At 37.1% G+C, this 27,500-nt stretch overlaps 1 protein-coding gene across 1 annotated transcript in view; it reads left to right on the top strand.

The window, feature by feature from the left end:
* Positions 1–27,500, top strand: part of csmd2 (CUB and Sushi multiple domains 2) — an 828,472-nt gene that overhangs the window by 1,266 nt on the left and 799,706 nt on the right. The window lies entirely within an intron of this gene.

Below are 27,500 nucleotides of genomic sequence, written 5' to 3'. Positions count from 1 at the left end.
CGTGGCACCAGAGCCCCACGGAGCGACTCCGCAAAATTAATGATTTAATAAGAGAAAAAAAAAAAAAAAAAGGTGCATGAAAGGTATTCATTTGTCACCTCGTGACGGCTCCCACGAGGCGCGCGGATTGAGATGCGTCAAGCGATCCCGCAGGACGCCGTCACTCAATAGGCGGCAATCAAGCCTGGAGTGAAGGCGAAGACGCGGAGGGGTTGGAGGCAGGGGCGCCGAAAAGGGGAGGTAAAGGAGACGGATTATAGGGGCCCATGATAGAGGGGGGGCCAGAGAGGCCCCTAATGATGATGAAATTATAATACAGAAAATATAATGACACTGTGTTGGGGGCCCTGTAAAGATTATTTTCATGGGGCCCAAAATCCCTAGCAGCGCCCCTGGTTGGAGGGGACATGTCTGCTTGGAGAGCGCGTCAATTTACGCACGCCTGGCTTTTTTTATTTATTTTATATATATATATATATATATATATATATATATATATATATATATATATATATATGATCGTGATGCAACCTGCAGTAATGCTTTAAATCATCTGTTATGCGCTCGCGCCTGCGGTCCACGCACATCACGTCACGCAGGGAAGTAGCGGTTGGAGTTGGAAAACTGCCGCCGTGCAACAAAGAGTTGAGGGCCGCGACGCAATGATGGCTGACCTGAGGGGGGGGCCACTTGTAACCGTCAATCCACGTCAATGTGATGACGTCATAGCCTCGTGTTTTGCTGTGTGTATGTTTCACTAACAGATTCATGATGACTTCCTTTGAAATCAAGGTGACAAGCAGATAACGTGCACACAAAAATACACGCAAATTTATTTTTGAATGATCAGATATTAGAGTTAGAATACATGAAGAACATTGTTTTGTTTTGTTTTTTTCAAAAATTGAAAGAAGAAAATAAATTTAGCCAGAAAGTGCTTTACTATTTACAGCCTTTCGTAGGCGAGATTAAAAGACAGGACTGGCCAAGTTAAAAGATGTAGCAGGCCACAGTAAAACATGTAGCAGGCCAAAGTAAAATATGTAGCAGGTCAGTTTTAAAATAGGTAACAGGCCACATTAAAGATGTAGCAGGCCACGGTAAAAAGATGTAGCAGGCCACAGTAAAAAGATGTAGCAGGCGAGATTAAAAGACAGGACTGGCCAAGTTAAAAGATGTAGCAGGCCAAAGTAAAATATGTAGCAGGTCAGTTTTAAAATATGTAAAAGGCCACATTAAAGATGTAGCAGGCCACAGTAAAAAGATGTAGCAGGCCACAGTAAAAATATGTAGCAGGCGAGATTTGAAATACGTAGCAGGCCACTTTGCAATATGTAGCTGGCCACATACAAGATGTAGCAGGCCACAGTAAAAGATGTAGCAGGCTAATGTAAAATACGTAGCAGGCCAATGTAAAATATGTAGCAGGCCATATTTAAAATATGTAGCAGGCCACATAAAATATGTAGCGGGCCACATAAAATATGTAGCGGGCCACATAAAAGATGTAGCAGGCCAATTTTAAAATACGTAGCAGGCCACTTTACAATATGTAGCTGGCCACCTAAAATATGTAGCAGGCCACATAAAATATGTAGCAGGCCACGTAAAATATGTAGCAGGCCACATAAAAGATGTAGCAGGCCACATAAAAGATGTAGCGGGCCACAGTAAAAAGATGTAGCAGGCCAATGAAAAATATGTAGCAGGCCATTTTAAAATATGTAGCAGGCCACATAAATATGTAGCAGGCCACATAAAGATGTAGCAGGCTACATTAAAAGATGTAGCAGGCTAATTTAAAAGGTGTAGCAGGCCACAATAATGAATGTAGTCGATAAGGGATGTAGTAGGTCACGTTAAAAGATGTAGCAGGCCACATTTAAAGGTGTAGCAGGCCACATGAAGGGATGCAGCAGGCCACTTTAAAGATTTAGCAGGCCACATAAGATGTAGCAGACCACTTTAAAAGATGTAGCAGGCTAATTTAATAGGTGTAACAGACCACGATAAGGGATGTAGTCGATAAGGGATGTAGCAGGTCACATTTAAAGGTGTAGCAGGTCACGTTAAAACATGTAGCAGGCCAAATTAAAACATGTAGCAGGCCACATTAAAACATGTAGCAGTCCACATTAAAACATGCTACAGGCCACGTAAAACATGTAGCAGGCTAATTTAAAAGGTGTAGCAGGCCACGACAATGGATGTAGTCGATAAGGGATGTAGTAGGTCACATTAAAAGATGTAGCAGGCCACATTTAAAGGTGTAGCAGGCCACATGAAGATGTAGCAGACCACTTTAAAAGACGTAGCAGGCTAATTTAAAAGGTTTAACAGACCACGATAAGGGATGTAGTCGATAAGGGATGTAGCAGGCCACTAATAAAGGTTTAGCAGGCCACATTAAGGGATATAGCAGGCCACTTTAAAACATGTGGCAGGCCACATAAAAACATGTAGCAGACCACCTTAAAACATGTAGCAAGCTACTGTAAAACATGTAGCAGGACACATTCAAACATGTAGCAGGCCACATTAAAACATGTAGCAGGCCAGCTTAAATGGTGTGGTGGACCAAATGAAAAGATACGACAGGCTAATTTAAAATATATAGCAGGCTACATAAAGTGCCGGATCACCATAAATGAATTGATGATTTGATGAGGTGTCGAACCTCAATTATGCGTTGGGCCAACTTGAATGATGTGGGGGACCACATAAATTGATGCGCCGAATCACATTAAAAGACATGGCGGGCAAAGTTAAATGACGTGGCGGGCCAACATAAATGAAATGGCAGGTTACGTTAAAATTTGTAGCTGACCACTTTAAAAGATATAACTGGCCACATTACATGGTGTGGTATACCAAATTAAAATATGTGGCAGGCCATTTTAACAGATGTAGCAGGCCACTTTAAATGGCGTGGTTGACCAAATTAAAAGATGTGGCAGGCTACATAAAGCTATGTGCTGGATCACAATAAATTAATTGATGATTTAATGAGGTGCCAAACTGCTTGCAATTACGTGGTGGGCCAACTTAAATAATGCCAAATCACATTTAATGACAAGTTAAATGACGTACTGAACCGCGTAAAATGGTGTGGAGGGCCACAATGAATGATATGGAAAGTAACATTAAAATATGTAGCAGGTCACTTTAAAAGATATAGCTGGCCAATTTAAATTGTGTGGTATACCAAGTTAAAAAAAGTGGCAGCACACTTTGAATGATCTGGTGGACTAAATAAAAAAATGGGGCAGGCCACATTGAGAGACATAGCAGGCTACATGAAATGACGTGCTGGATCACATTAAATTATTTTAATGAGGTGCCGAACCGCATGCAATTATGGGGTGGGCCAACTTAAATGACGTGGGGGACCACATAAATAACGGGCCGAATCACATTTAAAGAACCGCTTAAAAAGATGTGGCAGGTTTCGTTAGAGGATGTAGCAGACTAAATTAAAAGATGTGGCAGGCCACTTTAAAATATGTAACAGACTAAATTAAAAGATGTAGCAGACTAAACTAAAAGATGTGGCAGACTAAATTAATAGATGTCGCAGACTAAATTAAAAGATGTGGCAGGCCACAATAAAATATATGGCAGACTAAATTAAAAGATGTGGCAGGCCACAATAAAAGATGTGGCAAACTAAATTAAAATATGTGGCAAACTAAATTAAAATATGTGGCAGACTAAATTAAAAGATGTGGCAGACTAAATTAAAAGATGTGGCAAACTAAATTAAAATATGTGGCAGACTAAATTAAAAGATGTAGCAGACTAAACTAAAAGATGTTGCAGGCTAAATTAAAAAATGAAGCAGACTAAATTAAAATATGGGGCAGGCCACATTAAAGGATGTGGCAGACTAAATTAAAAGATGTGGCAAACTAAATTAAAATATGTGGTAGACTAAATTAAAAGATGTAGCAGACTAAACTAAAAGATGTTGCAGGCCACAATAAAACATGTGGCAGACTAAATTAAAAGATGAAGCAGACTAAATTAAAAGATGTGGCAGGCCACCATAAAAGATGTGGCAGACTAAATTAAAAGATGTGGCAAACTAAATTAAAATATGTGGCAGACTAAATTAAAAGATGTAGCAGACTAAACTAAAAGATGTTGCAGGCCACAATAAAATATGTGGCAGACTAAATTAAAAGATGAGGCAGACTAAATTAAAAGATGGGGCAAACTAAATTAAAAGATGTAGCAGACTAAATTAAAATATGTGGCAGACTAAATTAAAATATGTGGCAGACTAAATTAAAATATGTAGCAGACTAAACTAAAAGATGTTGCAGGCCACAATAAAATATGTGGCAGACTAAATTAAAAGATGAGGCAGACTAAATTAAATTATGGGGCAGGCCACTTTAAAAGATGTGGCAAACTAAATTAAAAGATGTGGCAAACTAAATTAAAATATGTGGCAGACTAAATTAAAAGATGTAGCAGACTAAATTAAAAGATGTTGCAGGCCACCTTAAATGACGTGCTGAACTGCATAAAATTATGTGGTGTGTTGAATGAAATAGAGTGACAGGCCACTATAAAAGATGGGAGAGGACTACATTAAATGACATGCCGAAACGCATAAATGATGATTTAAATGAAGTGGCGGACCAATTTAAATGATGGCGCCTGCACCCTTGAGTTTGACACTTGTGTATGAGAAAGAGTGCCAAGTATGATTCAAGTGCAGTTAAACACAACCCCAATGCTCCTGTGCATGATGCTACACTAGTTAAACACAACCCCAATCCTCCTGTGCATGATGCTACACTAGTTAAACACAACCCCAATCCTCCTGTGCATGATGCTACACTAGTTAAACACAACCCCAATGCTCCTGTGCATGATGCTACACTAGTTAAACACAACCCCAATCCTCCTGTGCATGATGCTACACTAGTTAAACACAACCCCAATCCTCCTGTGCATGATGCTACACTAGTTAAACACAACCCCAATCCTCCTGTGCATGATGCTACACTAGTTAAACACAACCCCAATCCTCCTGTGCATGATGCTACACTAGTTAAACACAACCCCAATCCTCCTGTGCATGATGCTACACTAGTTAAACACAACCCCAATCCTCCTGTGCATGATGCTACACTAGTTAAACACAACCCCAATCCTCCTGTGCATGATGCTACACTAGTTAAACACAACCCCAATCCTCCTGTGCATGATGCTACACTAGTTAAACACAACCCTAATCCTCCTGTGCATGATGCTACACTAGTTAAACACAACCCAAAATGGAATCATCGCTTAGTCTTACCTTAGTTTTTGGTGATACTACAAACGATTTGGTCCGATACTGGTGCCTATGTTCAAGATCAATGATTATTAATTGATTGATTATTTTGAGCAACATAACTGAACACAAGTAAAACTGACGACATTATTGGCCCTTTTTTTCCTGAATTGTACAATCGAACATTTGGCGCGTAATAGGTGCAATGCTTACAGTATTATCATGTTTTAGGGCGCAGCAAAAGACTGAACTGACTAGCCAACACACCATAAACTAAACACTAGGGCCATCTAGCGTCTAGGGACTTACAACTTTGATCAAGACTCAGAAATGTTATGATAAAATAATACAGCAGTTATAATAATTTTTAGATGTTGCAATAAAAAAAAATAATAAAAAAAAATAATACAAACTCTTAATAGTGTGATACTACAAAAGGTTTGGGCTGATTCTGGTGCATGTGTTCAAGATCATTTGATAATTAATGAATTGATTATTTTGAGCAAAATTGTGCAAAATAACTGAACACAAGTAAAACTGACGACATTATTGGCCCTTTTTTCCGGAATTGTACAATCGAACTTTTGGCGCGTAATAAAAGCAATGCTTACAGTATTAACATGTTTTAGGGCGCAACAAAAGACTGAACTGACTAGCCAACACACCATAAACTAAACACTAGGGCCATCTAGCGTCTAGGGACTTAAAACTGTGATCGAGACTCAGAAATGTTATGATAAAATAATACAGCAGTTATAATAATTTTTAAGATGTTGCAATAAAAAATTAAAAATAAATAAAAACTATTAATAATGTGATACTACAAACGATTTGGGCTGATACTGGTGCATATGTTCAAGATCATTGATTACTAATTGATTGATTATTTTGAGCAAAATTGTGCAAAATAACGGAGCACAAGTAAAACTGTCGACATTATTGGCCCTTTTTTCCGGAATTGTATAATCAAACTTTTGGCGCGTAATAAAAGCAATGCTTACAGTATTAACATGTTTTAGGGCGCAACAAAAGACTGAACTGACTAGCCAACACACCATAAACTAAACACTAGGGCCATCTAGCGTCTAGAGACTTAAAACTGTGATCAAGACTCAGAAATGTTATGATAAAATAATACAGCAGATATAATAATTTTTAAGATGTTGCAATAAAAAAAAAAAAATAAATAAAAAAAATAATACAAACTATTAATAGTGTGATACTACAAACGGTCTGGGCTGATACAGGTGCATATGTTCAAGATCATTTGATTAATAATGAATTGATTATTTTGAGCAATAGTGCAAAATAACTGAACACAAGTAAAACTGACAACATTATTGGCCCTTTTTTCCTGAATTGTATAATCGAACTTTTGGCGCGTAATAAAAGCAATGCTTACAGTATTAACATGTTTTAGGGTGCAACAAAAGACTGAACTGACTAGCCAACACACCATAAACTAAACACTAGGGCCATCTAGCGTCTAGGGACTTAAAACTGTGATCGAGACTCAGAAATGCTATGATAAAATAATACAGCAGTTATAATAATTTTTAAGATGTTGCAATAAAAAAAATAAAAAATACAAAAAAAAAATAATACAAACTATTAATAGTGTGATACTACAAACGGTCTGGGCTGATACTGGTGCATATGTTCAAGATCATTTGATTAATAATGAATTGATTATTTTGAGCAATAGTGCAAAATAACTGAACACAAGTAAAACTGACAACATTATTGGCCCTTTTTTCCTGAATTGTACAATCGAACTTTTGGCGCGTAATAAAAGCAATGCTTACAGTATTAACATGTTTTAGGGTGCAACAAAAGACTGAACTGACTAGCCAACACACCATAAACTAAACACTAGGGTCCTCTAGCGTCTAGAGACTTAAAACTGTGATCGAGACTCAGAAATGTTATGATAAAATAATACAGCATTTATAATAATTTTGAAGATGTTGCAATAAAAAATAAAAATAAAATAAAAACTATTAATAGTGTGATACTACAAACGATTTGGGCTGATACTGGTGCCTATGTTCAAGATCATTGATTACTAATTGATTGATTATTTTGAGCAAAATAGTGCAAAATAACTGAACACAAGTAAAACTGACGACATTATTGGCCCTTTTTTCCGGAATTGTACAATCGAACTTTTGGCACGTAATAAAAGCAATGCTTACATAACAATAATGTGATACTACAAACGATTTGGGCTGATACTAGTGCCTATGTTCAAGATCATTGGATATTAATTGATTGATTATTTTTGAGCAAAATAGTGCAAAATAACTGAACACAATTAAAACTGACGACATTATTTGCCCTTTTTTCCTGAATTGTACAATCCGACATTTGGTGCGTAATAAGTGCAATGCTTACAGTATTAACATGTTTTAGGGCGCAACAAAAGACTGAACTGACTAGCCAACACACCATAAACTAAACACTAGGGCCATCTAGCGACTAGATCGAGACTCAGAAATGTTATAATGAAATAATACAGCAGTTATAATAATTTTTAGATGTTGCAATTAAAAAATAAAAATAAAAATAAAAAAGTCTTAATAGTGTGATACTACAAACAATTTTGACCGATACTGGTGCATATGTTCAAGATCATTGATTATTAATTGTGTGTTTTCAGCAAAAGAGTGCAAAATAATTGAACACAAAGTAAAAGCGACTACATTATCGGCCATTTTTTCCTGAATTGTTAACAAAAAAAGGACAAAAAATTTTTTTTTTTTGTAAATCATCGTTGTATCGATCATATACTGATACTGTACTTGGTGTCATTACTGTCGATACTGTATGTATGTCTCTATCCGCCCTCCTCTTGACGGTTTTCAATGTTTTCTAGTATCCTCCTATGGAGTGTAGTGTAGCGTCTTCCTTGCTCTCGAGTCCTCCAGTGATAATGGTACTTGCAAAGAATGTAGTTTATTAGATCATTGATTTAGAAGTTGTCATTAACATGGATTATGGCGATATAACGATGGTGTTAAAAAGCCGGGTCCTGTGTGGGGGACTTTCGGCTACCTTGGTCAGCGACTCCCTTTCAGCACCACGGACAGCTCTTTGACGCTGACACAGAGGCACTCTTTGAAAATGTGGTGTTGGGCCAATTGTTGTCGCGGCTGTGCAGGCGTAATTAGACACGGTCCCACTCCGATAAGATCTGATCAGGATCGCGCGTCCGGGTTTCACACTAAATTAGGCAAATTCAGGCCGTTTCATGGAGACTTTACTGATATGAGACCATTTTACCACGCAGCGAGTGAGAGCGGAGATGAAAGTGTCCATTTTTGCTCATTAACGTGATTGGAAAAAGTGATATCACCATTTAGTATCAGCAAAATGTCATACTATGAAGGCAGTGTGTTCCTTGAAGTATTATTTTCTGTAAAAAAAAAAGAAGAAAAAAGCAATGTCTTGCATTGCTTTGTAAATCCCTCAAAATCTGCCAGGTGGCCAATTTCTGTGTCAATTTGAAGGCATACACTGTAAAAAAAACAAAAAAACATAGATTTTACTAACAAATTATAGCGACTTTTTTTGTTTACTGTAAAATTTACCATTTTATTTTTAAGCCATGAATTACTGTAACTTAAAAAAAAAAGAAAAAATAGTAGGACTTATTTTTACAGTACAATTCTTGCACTTTTTTTTTTTTTACATTGCAACTTAATCAGGGGTTTATGCATTTATGGTCCTTTGATTAGTCAAACTAACTGACTTCAAACTTTTCTACAAACTAAAACTTAGACTTGTTTTGTTGTCTATGTTTTAGTTCTATACTATTGCTTCCATTTCATTTCCTGTGCTTTTAGTTTGTTATTTCCACTTCCTGTTGGGCTCTCCTGCTTACAGCTTTACCTTGGCTCAGTGCGCTCGTTCCTCACCTGTTCCCAGTTTGGAGCCTCACCTGCTATGTTAGGTTCATTCTCTATCTTGTTTTTCTTCATGTCGGTCAGGCCTCTATTTTTGGGGGCATTTATTTTTTTTTATTTTTTTTAAGTGTTTCGGACTCACCTGTGGTCCACTGCGTCAACTACGCTGCTGCAACACTCTCCCTCCCCCACACACAATTAAATATGCATTGATTCACATGCACGTTGCCTTCCGTCCCTGCGTCCTGGGGTCTATTATTATAATAGCTACTGCCCACGAGCAGAGAGGGATACTAACTGTTACTGCCAAGTACAGGAAGTCCAGATTAGTTTGCAAACAAGAAAATGTGTTTATTTGGAGACTTTATAGACAAGGTGAAACGTGCACCAATTATTGTTTTGTTGAACACCTGTAAAGTGTCTGGGTTACTTGTTGCCTCATCCCTCACTTAAAGCAAGAGTGAAGAATGAACTATTGATCTGAGTCCGAAAAAAATGGATGATTCAGTATTATCTGCTCTCCTGAATGATTCAGTCACACGCAGGATTCTCACAGTAATGAGGCAAAAATACAGCTGGCTTAACTATTTGACTCAGTCTATTGATGGAGACGGTGGCACACTGATTATAGTAGTTCTTCTCATTGAGGAGAAAAAAACCTTTTACAGACCATTTGTCTATAAAATTGTTATAAGTACACCTCTGCATAACATTGTGTCTTTATTCAAGTTAAAAAAAAAACAAGACGAAAAAAACATGGATTAACTTACAACACAGAACAACTTTGTTAACATTGTTGGCTTATTCCTAAACAGAAAAGTGTTAAAACGCATCCATTTGCCTGGAATTAAAAAATAAATAAAAATAAAAATCCTTATTTAAAAGACAAACATTTTTTGACCGCCTTGAGTCATTTTGAACTGAAATTAAATAAACTCAATAAATAATGAATTCAAATTGATAACAATAATAATAATAATAATATTAATAGATTTTATTTGTAAAAAGCACTTTATATTGAGTAAAAAACCTCAAAGTGCTACAGTGCATAAAAATAAATACAATAAAAATAAAAATAAATATATTAAAAAAATAAATACAAATAAAAGCTAGAAAAGCCAAATAGCTAAAACTAGTATGCATATATCAAAAAAAAAAAAAGGCTTTTTTAAAAATAAGGGTTTTTAAGCCTTTTTTAAAATACACAGTCTGTGGTGCCCTCAAGTGGTCAGGGAGAGCATTCCACAGACTGGGAGCGGCGAAGCAGAAAACCCGGTCTCCCATTGTTTGTAGCTTTGTCCTCGGAGTTTGGAGGAGATTAGCCTGTCCGGAGCGAAGGTGTCATGTGGAGGATTTGAGGGTGAGTAGTTCTTTGAGGTAGAGGGGGGCATTTCCATGGAGGCACTGGTGGGTTAGTAGGGAGACTTTGAATTCAATCCTGAGTGGAACAGGAAGCCAGTGAAGGGATTTGAGAGTTGGTGTGATATGGTCGTATTTCCACACTCTCATCAGGATCCTAGCAGCACTATTCTGTACATATTGTAGCTTCTGGATGTTTTTGCTGGGGATCCCGACAAGAAAATTAACTCAGGAGACACTTTCACCAACAAAACCAAGGAATAAAACAATTTGTGCTGATTTTTTGTTTTGTTTTGTTTTTATGATTAAAAATGAGGAAGGCAGGAAAAGTGATGACTGGGCAGCGCAGCATTTCTACGGGAAGTTTGGGATGTCTACTTTTTATTCGACACAGTGCTAAACTAAGTGAAAAAAGTAAGGCGTGATTTCCGCGTTGACGTAACCGTGGACGGAGTCACATATTAGGCTGATAAAACTTAATCCGCCGTTAAACGCAGAATAACAAGGAAATTTACATGAATGTGAGTGAAATGTTGTCGTCGTGAGGAGAAGGAACCTTTGTTTGGGAAAATATTATGTCCACGGGCGCTCGTTTATCCGCGACACGCACTGAAGTAAACAATGTTAAAGTTAAAGTAAAAGTACCAATGATTGTCACGCACACACCATACTTGCCAACCTTGAGACCTCCAATTTCGGGAGGTGGGGGGTGGGGGCGGGGGGCGTGGTTGGGGCGGGGGCGTGGTTAAGAGGGGAGGAGTATATTTACAGCTAGAATTCACCAAGTCAAGTATTTCATATATATATATATATATATATATATATATATATATATATATATCCCCGTGACCCCGAAGGGAATAAGCGGTAGAAGATGGATGGATATATATATATATATATATATATATATATATATATATATATATATATATATATATATATATATATATATATATATATATATATATATAAATAAATAAAAGAAATACTTGGATTTCAGTGTTCATTTATTTACACATATACACACTCATCTACTCATTGTTGAGTTAAGGGTTGAATTGTCCATCCTTGTTCTATTCTCTGTCACTATCTTTCTAACCATGCTGAACACCCTCTCTGATGATGCATTGATGTGTGGCACGCACAAAAGTGCTTTCATCAAATGCACTAGATGGCAGTATTGTCCTGTTTAAGAGTGTCACAACATTGCTGTTTACGGCAGACGAACTGCTTTACTGTAGACGTTGTTTATATTGTGGGAAAGCGGACTCAGGTCCGCATGGAGCTGGAGGGGGCGTGGCCTCCAGCTCCGCCTGAATTTCGGGAGATTTTCGGGAGAAATTTTGTCCCGGGAGGTTTTGGGGAGAGGCGCTGAATTTCGGGAGTCTCCCGGAAAATCCGGGAGGGTTGGCAAGTATGCACACACACTAGGTGTGGCGAAGTTATTCTCTGCATTTGACCCATCACCCTTGATCACCCCCTGGGAGGTGAGGGGAGTAGTGAGCAGCAGCAGTGGCCATGCCCAGGAATCATTTTTGGTGCAGGTGGAGGAGGTCACTAGAAACAGCGACGCCAAAGCTAGCAGGAACAACCCACACAGCCGCAACACATTTCATCTGCTTGTGTTGTTGTGAACGACATCACGGATGTAACAGCCATGTACAAACAGTGGTCGCATATTTACAACAGCAGCACGGCACACTTCCCCCGCCCTTCACAATAACAGCGCGGTGCGCCACATCCGGTCAGACTGCGCTAACAAAATAACGGTTTCAAAAGTGAATAAATGTGAGGATTTTTGCATTTAATTAAATTGGTAAAATAAGTGAATCATATTGTTTGTTTATTCTTTACAACTATATTTTTTGGGACGGCGTGGCGCTGTTGGGGGAGTGGCCGTGCCAGCAACCGGACAGTTCCTGGTTCGATCCCCACCCGAGACCAACCTAGTCACGTCCGTTGTGTCCTTGAGCAAGACACTTCACCCTTGCTCCTGATGGGTGGTGGTTAGCTGCCTTGCATGGCAGCTCCCTCCATCAGTGTGTGAATGTGTGTGTGAATGAGTGAATGTGGAAATAGTGTCAAAGAGCACTATACAAGTATAACCCATTTATTTTAAGTTGAGTTTTGGTGCTACAACAAATATTCATGTTTGAATAGTCCTGACTACAATATCACTCTAGGGTTGTATGGTATACCGGTACTAGTATAGTATCGCAGTACAAATGAATCAAAAACTGTACTGTACTCTGTTTGAAAAGTACCAGTTCGCCTTATTTTTTTTTTTACAGGCATGACTGCGAGTCGTGACATTGCTAGTTTTCCGAGCAGAGGAGCATGTTCGGCAGCGCACACACACAGAGTACTTACAAGCAGACACAGTGTGTAGACAGAAAAGGGCGAACAGACACATTTTGACTTAAAAAGTAAAAATAAAGGTGAAGTTATAACACTGAAATGCCCTCAGGAAGAGGTGCTTTAAGACATGGCCATCCGCAGTCATTATTGTTTTAGCTACTTCTAAATCACTAATCCTCGCCTCCATAGTGACAAATAAAGTATGTTTCTTACAAGTAGCATTATCACTGGAGGACGAGGAATAGCTAAACATGCTTTACTACACACTGTCGGAGCATACAATAGCTCACCGGCGTCACAATGTCGTTGGTGTATCCACACCTAACATGCACTGTAATGATACCAAGTGCAATACCGTATCTAGTCGATACTACTACGATTACATCGATATTTTTTATTGTCGCAAAATCTTTTTTCCTTTTTTTTTAATTCATATGTTTATAAACTCAGGAAATACGTCCCTGGACTCATGAGGACTTTGAATATGACCAATGTATGATCCTGTAACTACTTGGTATCAGATCGATACCTACATTTGTGGTATCATCCAAAACAAATGTAAAGTATCAAAGAAGAGAAGAATAAGTGACTATTATATTTTAACAGAAGTGTAAATAGAACATGTTAAAACAAAGTAAGCAGATATTAACAGTAAATGAACAAGTAGAATAATAATCCCTTTTTACAGCTTGTCCTTTATAATGTTGACAAAATACAAACCCCGTTTCCATATGAGTTGGGAAATTGTGTTAGATGTAAATATAAACGGAACACAATGATTTGCAAATCCTTTTCAACCCATATTCAGTTGAATATGCTAGAAAGACAACATATTTTATGTTCTAACTCATAAACGTTATTTTTTTTTTGCAAATAGTAATTAACTTAGAATTTCATGGCTGCAACACGTGACAAAGTAGTTGGGAAAGGGCATGTTCACCACTGGCCTTTCCTTTTAACAACACTCAGTAAACGTTTTGGAACTGAGGAGCCACATTTTTGAAGCTTCTCAGGTGGAATTCTTTCCCATTCTTGCTTGATGTACAGCTTAAGTTGTTCCGTTGTGCTATTTTAGGCTTCATAATGCGCCACACATTTTCAATGGGAGACAGGTCTGGACTACAGGCAGGCCAGTCTAGTACCCGCACTCTTTTACTATGAAGCCACGTTGATGTAACACGTGGCTTGGCATTGTCTTGCTGAAATAAGCAGGGGCGTCCATGGTAACGTTGCTTGGACGGCAACATATGTTGCTCCAAAACATGCATGTACCTTTCAGCATTAAATGCGCCTTCACAGATGTGTAAGTTACCCATGTCTTGGGCACTAATACACCCCCATACCATCACACATGCTGGCTTTTACACTTTGCGCCTATAACAATCCGGATGGTTCCTTTCCTCTTTGGTCCGGAGGACACGACGACCACAGTTTCCAAAAACAATTTGAAATGTGGACTCGTCAGACCACAGAACACTTTTCCACTTTGTATCAGTCCATCTTAGATGAGCTCAGGCCCAGCGAAGCCGACGGCGTTTCTGGGTGTTGTTGATAAACGGTTTTCGCCTTGCATAGGAGAGTTTTAACTTGCACTTACAGATGTAGCGACCAACTGTAGTTACTGACAGTGGGTTTCTGAAGTGTTCCTGAGTCCATGTGGTGATATCCTTTACACACTGATGTCGCTTGTTGATGCAGTACAGCCTGAGGGATCGAAGGTCACGGGCTTAGCTGCTGTACGTGCAGTGATTTCTCCAGATTCTCTGAACCCTTTGATGATATTACGGACCGTAGATGGTGAAATCCCTAAATTCCTTGCAATAGCTGGTTGAGAAAGGTTTTTCTTAAACTGTTCAACAATTTGCTCACGCATTTGTTGACAAAGTGGTGACCCTCACCCCATCCTTGTTTGTGAATGACTGAGCATTTCATGGAATCTACTTTTATACCCAATCATGGCACCCACCTGTTCCCAATTAGCCTGCTCACCTGTGGGATGTTCCAAATAAGTGTTTGATGAGCATTCCTCAACTTTGTCAGTCTTTTTTGCCACCTTTCCCAACTTCTTTGTCACGTGTTGCTGGCATCAAATTCTAAAGTTAATGATTATTTGCAGAAAAAAAAAAGTTTATCAGCTTGAACATCAAATATGTTGTCTTTGTAGCACATTCAACTGAATATGGGTTGAATATTTATATTTACATCTAGCACAATTTCCCAACTCATATGGAAACGGGGTTTGTAATAGAATGATGCATGACACAATATGTTACTGCATAGACTAATTAGGAGTCTTTGTTTGTTTACTTACTACTAAAAGACAAGTTGTCTAGTTTGTTCACTATTTTATTTAAGGACTAAATTGCAATAATAAACATATGTTTCATGTACCCTAAGATTTTTTTGTTAAAATAAAGCCAATATTGCCATTGTTTTGCGGTGCCCTTTATTTAGAAAAGTATGGGGACAACCCTTTATCACTCCAAATAACTGCGATTGCCGGTGCTTGCCGTGATGCCGCAGCCCTCCCGCGGGGTCATTCCACCACTCAAGTGTTGACAAGCAGCTCATTTGCTGGTGCAAAAGAGCCTCCGAGTGTGTCCTCAAATGTTATCTTTTTGTCATCCCTGTTCCCACCTGCTGATGGGTCGCCCCTCTTCCTCCTCCTCCTCCTCCTCGTCATCCGTCTCCAGATGGCCTCAGTTCTGTCGCCGCGCTTTGTCACACTAATCTCAGCCACAACGGTGACTCACACACACACACACACACACACTTACGAATTCATGCACGCTCGCACACTCTCCCCGAAAATATTCCTAAATGCATGCGTGCAGCCGTTTGCGAGCGTGCGGAGGCTCATTGACTTTTACTCACACAAAACGCGCACAAAAAAAAAAAAAGGTCCCGAGTCCCAAAGTCGGACGTGCCTTTTTGATGAAACGTCACACACAATCGCCCCCTCCTCCGTCTCCCCTGTTAAGCACTAAACAATGGTGTTTGACTTTCATGGCTTTCGCAGTAACATCAGGGTATTTTTTTTTTTATTATTAAATATTATGCACACTCCGGAACTCTCTCTGTCTGGAGGCTCCGGTTGTAAAGCCCATTGACGGGAGACAAAGTGAATAAAAGCTTCGACTTGCAATGCGGTTTTAAGTGCGGCATTAAGTCCGCATGCATAAGGCACTCTGGGCAAGTAATCACACATTCGCCAACGCCTCCGCGTGTGACCCGCTTGGTTCCGTCCAGAGGCGTTAAATTGCCGGGTTGCATGTGGCGTTTGTTTTGGATTCGCGCGACGGCCAAGCAGTTTGCGCGTAGCATTAAAAAAACGAGCGATAACGAGTTTGAGCAGAAAATGTCATATTGTTGTTCCAACCATTCGAAATTGAGTGATAGAAAAGTAAACAAAAGTAAATAACGAGTAATGTACATTTTGGAAGTTTGTGTAAACTATTATAAATAAAAATGGTATAGGGCACAAACCTTCTCTTGTTGCACAATGAGATGTAAACATTGGATCATCAAAACAAAAATGAGTACTGTAAATTTTGGAAGTTTGTATAAACTATTATAAATGAAAATAATATAGTGTACATAACATGTTACGACTATGAAGCGTAAGTGTGCAAAATAAGCTAAAACAGATCGCATGCTAACAGTTAGCATGTGTCAAATACTAGGTTATATGACTCTGAGGCGTTCGGTGGGAAAAAGAGGAGGGTTTCATGTGACAGCACATCCATTTTTCTTCTTCACGGCTAAATTGACACTACGATCAAGCAGTTTGAGCGTATCATTAAAACGAGCGAGAAATGAGCAGAAAATGTTGTATTGCTGTTCCAACCGTTCGAAATTGAGTGATAGAAAAGTAAAAAAAAAAATAAAATAACGAGTAATGTACATTTTGCAAGTCTGTATAAACTATTATAAAAAAAAAAATGGTATAGTTTACAAACCTTCTCTTGTTGCACAATGAGATGTAAACATTGGATCATCAAAACAAAAATAACGAGTACTGTAAATTTTGGAAGTTTGTATAAACCATTATAAATGAAAATAACAGTACATAACATGTTATGACTATGAAGCGTAAGTGTGCAAAATTAGCTAAAACAGTAAGCATGCTAACAGTTAGCATGGGTCAACTACCAAGTTATAAGACTGAGGCGTTCGGCTGCAAAACTGGCTCAAAATATTGGCATGCTACTGTTAGCATGCTGCTGTGAGCTTGCGTCAAGTACAAAGTTGCATGACTATGAAGCGTATACGTGCAAAATGACCTTGAACGGTCCGCATGCTAACAGTTAGCACGTGTCAAATACTAGGTTATATGACTCTGAGGCGTTCAGCTGCAAAACTGGCTCAAAATGTTGGCATGCTACTGTTAGCATGCATCAAGTACAAAATCGTATGACTATGAAGCGTATACGTGCAAAATGACCTTGAACGGTTCACATGCTAACAGTTAGCACGTGTCAAATACTAGGTTATATGACTCTGAGGCGTTCAGCTGCAAAACTGGCTCAAAATGTTGGCATGCTACTGTTAGCATGCTGCTGTGAGCATGTGTCAAGTACAAAGTTGCATGACTATGAAGCGTATACGTGCAAAGTGACCTTGAACGGTTCGCAGACTAACAGTTAGCACGTGTCAAATACTAGGTCATATGACTTAGGCGTTCGGCTGCAAAACTGGCTCAAAATGTTGGCATGTTACTGTTAGCATGCATTAAGCACAAAGTTGTATGACTATGACGCGTATATGTGCAAAATGACCTTGAACGGTTCGCATGCTAACAGTTAGCATGTGTCATATACTAGGTTATATGACTCTGAGGCATTCGGTGGGAAAAAGAGGAAGGTTTGCATGTGACGTCACAGCCATTTTTCTTCTCCATGGCTAAATGGACACGACGGCCAAGCAGTTTGAGCGCAGCATTAAAACAAATGACAGTGCGGGTCGAGTTTGAGCAGAAAATGTCGTATTGCTGTTCCAATCGTTCGAAATTGAGTGATAGAAAAGCAAAACGAAAATAAATAACGAGTAATGTATATTTTGGAAGTTTGTGTAAACTATTATAAATAAAAATGATATAGTGTACAAACCTTCTCTTGTTGCACAATGAGATGTAAACATTGGATCATCAAAACAAAAATGAGTACTGTAAATTTTGGAAGTTTGTATAAACTATTGTAAATGAAAATAATATAGTATACATAACATGTTACGACTATTATGCGTAAGTGTGCAAAATTAGCTAAAACAGTAAGCATACTAACAGTTAGCATGGGTCAACTACCAAGTTATAAGACTGAGGCGTTCGGCTGCAAAACTGTTCAAAATGTTGGCATGCTACTGTTAGCATGCGTTAAGCACAAAGTTGTATGACTATGACGCGTATATGTGCAAAATGACCTTGAACGGTTCGCATGCTAACAGTTAGCATGTGTCAAATACTAGGTTATATGACTCTGAGGCATTCGGTGGGAAAAAGAGGAGGGTTTGCATGTGACGTCACAGCCATTTTTCTTCTCCATGGCTAAATTGACACGACGGCCAAGCAGTTTGAGCGCAGCATTAAAACAAATGACAGTGCGGGTCGAGTTTGAGCAGAAAATGTCGTATTGCTGTTCCAATCGTTCGAAATTGAGTGATAGAAAAGCAAAACGAAAATAAATAACGAGTAATGTATATTTTGGAAGTTTGTGTAAACTATTATAAATAAAAATGATATAGTGTACAAACCTTCTCTTGTTGCACAATGAGATGGAAACATTGGATCATCAAAACAAAAATAATGAGTACTGTAAATTGTGGAAGTTTGTATAAACTATTATAAATGAAAATAATACAGTGTACATAACATGTTACGACTATGAAGCGTAAGTGTGCAAAATAAGCTAAAACAGTTTGCATGCTAACAGTTAGCATGTGTCAAATACTAGGTCATATGACTCTGAGGCGTTCGGTGGATAAAAGAGGAGGGTTTCATGTGACGTTACATCCATTTTTCTTCTTCACGGCTCAATTGACACTACGGTCAAGCAGTTTGAGCGTAGCATTAAAACGAGCAAGAAATGAGCAGAAAATGTCGTATTGGTGTTCCAACCGTTCGAAATTGAGTGATAGAAAAGTAAAAAAAAAAAAAAAAAAACGAGTAGTGTACATTTTGGAAGTCTGTATAAACTATTATAAATAAAAATGGTATAGTGTACAAACCTTCTCTTTTTGCACAATGAGATGTAAACATTGGATCATCAAAACAAAAACGAGTACTGTAAATTTTGGAAGTTTGTATAAACCATTATAAATGAAAATAGTACAGTGTACATAACATGTTACGACTGTGAAGCGTAAGTGTGCAAAATTAGCTAAAACAGTAAACATGCTAACAGCACGTGTCAAATACTAGGTTATATGACTCTGAGGCGTTCGGTTGGAAAAAGAGGAGGGTTGCATGTGACGTCACATCCATTTTTCTTCTTCACGGCTAAATTGACACGACGGCCAAGCAGTTTGAGCGTAGCATTAAAACGAGCGAGTGCGAGTGTCGAGTTTGAGCAGAAAATGTCGTATTGCTGTTCCAATCGTTCAAAATTGAGTGATAGAAAAGCAAAACGAAAATTAATAACGAGTGATGTACATTTTGGAAGTTTGTATAAACTGTTATGAATAAAAATGGTATAGTGCACAAACCTTCTCTTGTTGCACAATGAGATGTAAACATTGGATCATCAAAACAAAAATAATGAGTACTGTAAATTTTGGAAGTTTGTATAAACTATTATAAATGAAAATAATACAGTGTACATAACATGTTACGACTATGAAGCGTAAGTGTGCAAAATAAGCTAAAACAGTTTGCATGCTAACAGTTAGCATGTGTCAAATACTAGGTTATATGACTCTGAGGTGTTCGGTGGATAAAAGAGGAGGGTTTCATGTGACGTCACATCCATTTTTCTTCTTCACGGCTCAATTGACACTACGGTCAAGCAGTTTGAGCGTAGCATTAAAACGAGCGAGAAATGAACAGAAAATGTCGTATTGCTGTTCCAACCGTTCGAAATTGAGTGATAGAAAAGTAAAAAAAACAAAAAAAAACTAGTAATGTTCATTTTGCAAGTCTGTACAAACTATTATTAAAAAAATGGTATAGTGTTCAAACCTTCTCTTGTTGCACAATGAGATGTAAACATTGGACCATCAAAACAAAAATAATGAGTACTGTAAATTTTGGAATTTGTATAACCTATTATAAATGAAAATAATACAGTGTACATAACATGTTACGACTATGAAGCGTAAGTGTGCAAAATAAGCTAAAACAGTTTGCATGCTAACAGTTAGCATGTGTCAAATACTAGGTTATATGACTCTGAGGTGTTCGGTGGATAAAAGAGGAGGGTTTCATGTCACGTCACATCCATTTTTCTTCGTCACGGCTAAATTGACACTACGGTCAAGCAGTTTGAGCGTAGCATTAAAACGTGCGAGAAATGAGCAGAAAATGACGTATTGCTGTTCCAACCGTTCAAAATTGAGTGATAGAAAAGTCAAACAAAAATAAATAACGAGTAATGTACATTTTGGAAATTTGTATAAATTATTATGAATAAAAATGGTATAGTGCACAAACCTTCTCTTGTTGCACAATGAGATGTAAACATTGGATCATCAAAACAAAAATGATGAGTACTGTAAATTGTGGAAGTTTGTATAAACCATTATAAATGAAAATAATACAGTGTAAATAACATGTTACGACTATGAAGCTTAAGTGTGCAAAATTGGCTTAAACAGTAAGCATGCTAACAGTTAGCATGTGTCAAATACTAGGTTATATGACTATGAGGCGTTCGGTGGAAAAAAGAGGAGGGTTTCATGTGACGTCACATCCATTTTTCGTCTTCAAGGCTTAATTGACACGACGGTCAAGCAGTTTGCGCGTAGCATTAAAACGAGCGAGTGTCGAGTTTGAGCAGAAAATGTCGTATTGCTGTTCCAACCGTTCGAAATTGAGTGATAGAAAAGTCAAACAAAAATAAATAACGAGTAATGTACATTTTGGAAGTTTGTGTAAACTATTATAAATAAAAATGGTATAGTGCACAAACCTTCTCTTGTTGCACAATGAGATGTAAACATTGGATCATCAAAACAAAAATAACGAGTACTGTAAATTTTGGAAGTTTGTATAAACCATTATAAATGAAAATAACAGTACATAACATGTTACAACTATGAAGCGTAAGTGTGCAAAATTAGCTAAAACAGTAAGCATGCTAACAGCACGTGTCAAATACGAAGTTCTATGACTCTGAGGCGTTCGGTTGGAAAAAGAGGAGGGTTGCATGTGACGTCACATCCATTTTTCTTCTTCACGGCTAAATTGACACGACGGCCAAGCAGTTTGAGCGTAGCATTAAAACGAGCGAGTGCGAGTGTCGAGTTTGAGCAGAAAATGTCGTATTGCTGTTCCAACCGTTCGAAATTGAGTGATAGAAAATCAAAACAAAAATAAATAACGAGTAATGTACATTTTGGAAGTTTGTATAAACTATTATAGATAAAAATGGTATAGTGTACAAACCTTCTCTTGTTGCACAATGAGATGTAAACATTGGATCATCAAAACAAAAATAATGAGTACTATAAATTTTGGAAGTTTGTATAAACTATTATAAATAAAAATAATACAGTGTACATGACATGTTAAGACTATGAAGCGTAAGTGTGCAAAATAAGCTAAAACAGTAAGCATGCTAACAGTTAGCATAGGTCAACTACCATGTTATAAGACTGAGACATTCGACTGCAAAACTGGCTCAAAATGTTGGCATGCTACGGTTAGCATGCTGCTGTGAGCATGCGTTAAGTACAAGTTGCATGACTATGAAGCGTATACGTGCAAAGTGACCTTGAACGGTTCGCATGCTAACAGTTAGCACGTGTCAAATACTAGGTTATATGACTCTGAGGTGTTCAGCTGCAAAACTGGCTCAAAATGTTGGCATGCTACTATTAGCATGCATCAAGTACAAAATCGTATGACTATGAAGCGTATACGTGCAAAATGACCTTGAACGGTTCACATGCTAACAGTTAGCACGTGTCAAATACTAGGTTATATGACTCTGAGGCGTTCAGCTGCAAAACTGGCTCAAAATGTTGGCATGCTACTGTTAGCATGCTGCTGTGAGCATGTGTCAAGTACAAAGTTGCATGACTATGAAGCGTATACGTGCAAAGTGACCTTGAACGGTTCGCAGACTAACAGTTAGCACGTGTCAAATACTAGGTCATATGACTTAGGCGTTCGGCTGCAAAACTGGCTCAAAATGTTGGCATGCTACTGTTAGCATGGGTTAAGCACAAAGTTGTATGACTATGACGCGTATATGTGCAAAATGACCTTGAACGGTTCGCATGCTAACAGTTAGCATGTGTCAAATACTAGGTTATATGACTCTGAGGCATTCGGTGGAAAAAAGAGGAGGGTTGCATGTGACGTCACAGCCATTTTTCTTCTCCACGGCTAAATTGACACGACGGCCAAGCAGTTTGAGCATAGCATTAAAACGAGTGAGTGTGCGGGTAAATAAAAATGGTATAGTGCACAAACCTTCTCTTGTTGCACAATGAGATGTAAACATTGGATCATCAAAACAAAAATTAGTACTGTACTGGTATGACTTGGCTGGGGTTTGAACTCACAACCTACCCATCTTAGGGCGGACACTGTAACCACTAGGCCACTGAGTATGTTTATAAAGCCAATAATGCTAATTTTTGTGGTCCCCTTTATTTAGAAAAGTATTGAAAAGTATCGAAATACATTTTGGTACCGGTACCAAAATATTGGTATGGGGACCAGCCTAGTGCGAGAGTGTTCTGTTCACCTGTGGTGGTCCACACGGCGCTGGTTTCTTCCGTGTTGGAGGACTGAGTGTGTGAGCAGCTCCATCATGGCTGCTGTCACACGGCAGCTGAAGGTGAAAGTCAATCAGTCTGCAGCTCACATCGCAGCGTATGGAAGCTGACGTCTAGATTTAGAATCTTTTCTTTCCTCCACCTTGTCAGACAAGGGAGTTTGCTGTAAGTCCTCCCAAAGAGAGGGACTGACGTGGATGCCCTGGCTGTCTTGTGGAGATGCAAAGGCTGCTTTTATCAGGATGTAACGATCCAGGAGATTAGACCCAGGGCAGGTTAGCTGTCCTTGCTTGTCCTCGTCTCCTTGCTTCCCTTTACATCCCACCTGCTGGCAATCTGTCTGAAGTTCTTTCGCTCTTTTGTGGTGGCAATAGTGCTCACAAATATACCTTAATATGCATAATAATAATTCAACTCAGAATTTATTAAGATTGTCTGAAATTTATTTTTTCCTATTGTTGCATGTGGCAGAACAGCTTTTAGTGCATTGCATTAGTCAAATACTTTGTTTTTTTTATCCCGCTCCTGGTCCTAAGATGGGTTTAAAGGCCATTATATCCTACAAAAAAAGGGGCAGCTAATTATGGAAAACAATACATAACATGTTATGTACACTATATTATTTTCATTTAAAATAGTTTTTCAAACTTCCAAAATTTACAATACTCGTTATTAATTATTCTTGTTTTGATGATCCAATGCTCACATCTCATTGTGCAACATAAGAAGGTTTGTACACTATACCCTTTTAATTTATTATAGTTTATACAAACTTCCAAAATTTACAGTACTCGTTATTTATTTTTGTTTTACTTTTCTATCACTCAATTTTCTGCATTAGCTATGTATATTCTAAATATTCTATATATTTAACTATTTCAATTAGGCATGCACAATATTTGTTTTTCTAGATAACTTCCTGCATAAATGGTTTAGTTCAACTCAGAATTTATTAACAATGTCTGAAATTATTTTTTTCCTACAGTTGCACGTGGCAGAACAGATTTTAGTGCATAGCATTAGTCAAATACTTCGTTTTTTTTATTCCACTCTTGGTCCTAAAATGGATTTAAAGGCCTCTATATCCTACAAAAAAAGGGTCAGCTAATTTTGGAAAACAATACTTAACATGTTATGTACACTATATTATTTTCATTTATAATAGTTTTTCAAACTTCCAAAATTTACAGTACTCATTACTAATTATTCTTGTTTTGATGATCCAATGCTTACATCTCATTGTGCAACATGAGAAGGTTTGTACACTATACCCTTTTAATTTATAATAGTTTATACAAACTTCCAAAATTTACAGTACTCGTTATTTATTTTTGTTTTACTTTTCTATCACTCAATTTTCTGCATTAACTATGTATATTCTAAATATTCTATATATTTAACTATTTCAACTAGGCATGCACAATATTTGTTTTTCTAGATAACTTCCTGCATAAATGGTTTAGTTCAACTCAGAATTTATTAACAATGTCTGACATTATTTTTTTTCCTACTGTTGCATGTGGCAGAACAGATTTTAGTGCATAGCATTAGTCAAATACTTCGTTTTTTTTATTCCACTCTTGGTCCTAAAATGGATTTAAAGGTCTTTATATCCTACAAAAAAAGGGTCAGCTAATTTTGGAAAACAATACTTAACATGTTATGTACACTATATTATTTTCATTTATAATAGTTTTTCAAACTTCCAAAATTTACAGTACTCATTACTAATTATTCTTGTTTTGATGATCCAATGCTTACATCTCATTGTGCAACATGAGAAGTTTTGTACACTATACTATTTTCATTTATAAAAGTTCATTCAAACTTCCAAAATGTACATTACTCGTTATTTATTTTTGTTTTACTTTTCTATCACTCAATTTTCTGCATTAACTATGTATATTCTAAATATTCTATATATTTAACTATTTCAACTAGGCATGCACAATATTTGTTTTTCTAGATAACTTCCTGCATAAATGGTTTAGTTCAACTCGGAATTTATTAACAATGTCTGAAATTATTTTTTTCCTACTGTTGCATGTGGCAGAACAGATTTTAGTGCATAGCATTAGTCAAATGTTTTTTTTTTCCCACTCTTGGTCCTAGAATGGATTTAAAGGCCTTTATATCCTACAAAAAAAGGGGCAGCTAATTTTGGAAAACAATACTTAACATGTTATGTACACTATATTATTTTCATTTAAAATAGTTTTTCAAACTTCCAAAATTTACAATACTCGTTATTAATTATTCTTGTTTTGATGATCCAATGCTCACATCTCATTGTGCAACATAAGAAGGTTTGTACACTATACCCTTTTAATTTATTATAGTTTATACAAACTTCCAAAATTTACAGTACTCGTTATTTATTTTTGTTTTACTTTTCTATCACTCAATTTTCTGCATTAGCTATGTATATTCTAAATATTCTATATATTTAACTATTTCAATTAGGCATGCACAATATTTGTTTTTCTAGATAACTTCCTGCATAAATGGTTTAGTTCAACTCAGAATTTATTAACAATGTCTGAAATTATTTTTTTCCTACAGTTGCACGTGGCAGAACAGATTTTAGTGCATAGCATTAGTCAAATACTTCGTTTTTTTTATTCCACTCTTGGTCCTAAAATGGATTTAAAGGCCTCTATATCCTACAAAAAAAGGGTCAGCTAATTTTGGAAAACAATACTTAACATGTTATGTACACTATATTATTTTCATTTATAATAGTTTTTCAAACTTCCAAAATTTACAGTACTCATTACTAATTATTCTTGTTTTGATGATCCAATGCTTACATCTCATTGTGCAACATGAGAAGGTTTGTACACTATACCCTTTTAATTTATAATAGTTTATACAAACTTCCAAAATTTACAGTACTCGTTATTTATTTTTGTTTTACTTTTCTATCACTCAATTTTCTGCATTAACTATGTATATTCTAAATATTCTATATATTTAACTATTTCAATTAGGCATGCACAATATTTGTTTTTCTAGATAACTTCCTGCATAAATGGTTTAGTTCAACTCAGAATTTATTAACAATGTCTGAAATTATTTTTTTCCTACAGTTGCACGTGGCAGAACAGATTTTAGTGCATAGCATTAGTCAAATACTTCGTTTTTTTTATTCCACTCTTGGTCCTAAAATGGATTTAAAGGTCTTTATATCCTACAAAAAAAGGGTCAGCTAATTTTGGAAAACAATACTTAACATGTTATGTACACTATATTATTTTCATTTATAATAGTTTTTCAAACTTCCAAAATTTACAGTACTCATTACTAATTATTCTTGTTTTGATGATCCAATGCTTACATCTCATTGTGCAACAAGAGAAGGTTTGTACACTATACCCTTTTAATTTATAATAGTTTATACAAACTTCCATAATTTACAGTACTCGTTATTTATTTTTGTTTTACTTTTCTATCACTCAATTTTCTGCATTAACTATGTATATTTTAAATATTCTATATATTTAACTATTTCAATTAGGCATGCACAATATTTGTTTTTCTAGATAACTTCCTGCATAAATGGTTTAGTTCAACTCAGAATTTATTAACAATGTCTGAAATTATTTTTTTCCTGCTGTTGCATGTGACAGAACATATTTTAGTGCATAGCATTAATCAAATACTTTTTGGCTGTTTTTTTTTTTTATCCCGCTCATAGCCCTAAAATGGGTTTAAAGGCCATTATATCCTACAAACAAAAATAGCAAATGGCTTAAAAATACATATTTATTTATTCATAAACAAAACACAAGTCTACTTCTTTTTTTTTTCTTTCTTTCTATAAATTTAGAAAGTGTATGTATGTTATCCCATTCCATTCCTATTTTAGGTGACTGATAAGGTTTGATGTGTTGAACCCCCATGTTTTTTAGATGTATGGGTACAACGTCAAATTTCCCGATATTTTCTGAGGACCCCTAATTTCAGGACAGTCAAAGGCTCTGTGGTCACATAACTGATTCATGATTAATTTCACCTTTTTTAACATTCCACAAAATGATTAAGGTTTGTATGATTACTGCTGATAACGTATTGGACCGATAACAGTATCAAAACACAAGGCTCCGATATCGGTATCGTATCATAAGTGACAAATTTATACCGAGACGCCGATAATATTTTGATCTATTATTCTGTAGGTGTAGGTTGTGCACACCTTTCTTTGTGGCAACTACTTTGTCGGCTTTTAAAACTGTGCTGATGTGTTTTAGGTGACTGACAAGGTTCGATGTGTTGAAGCCCGATGTTTTTCAATGTTTGCCGAGCATCTGTAGCAAACAAAATGTCTTCCCCCAAAACAGCGACCGAGCCCCACGCGATCGACGCCACGTTTGTTAGCTAAGGGGACGTTTACCACTTGCAATACGGGAGAAAAGGAGCGCTTGATTTGCTCACCCTAACCATCATCGTTGGAGCGTTTTTGTTATTGGAATGTTATTGGTCAAAATTCCCGATATTTACCGTGGAACCTCTGGCTCGGTGGTCACATAACTGATTCATGATTAATTTAACTTGATCATACCTTTTTTACATTCCACAAAATGATAAAGGTTTGTATGATTCCTGCTGATATCCTATCGGACTGATATCCGTATCAAAACACAAGGCCCCTGTTA

This window comes from Nerophis lumbriciformis, linkage group LG21, assembly GCF_033978685.3.
Source record: "Nerophis lumbriciformis linkage group LG21, RoL_Nlum_v2.1, whole genome shotgun sequence".
Lineage (NCBI taxonomy): Eukaryota > Metazoa > Chordata > Actinopteri > Syngnathiformes > Syngnathidae > Nerophis > Nerophis lumbriciformis.
The sequence above is the reverse complement of the archived record's forward strand: the minus strand, read 5'-3'. Positions and strand labels throughout refer to the sequence as shown.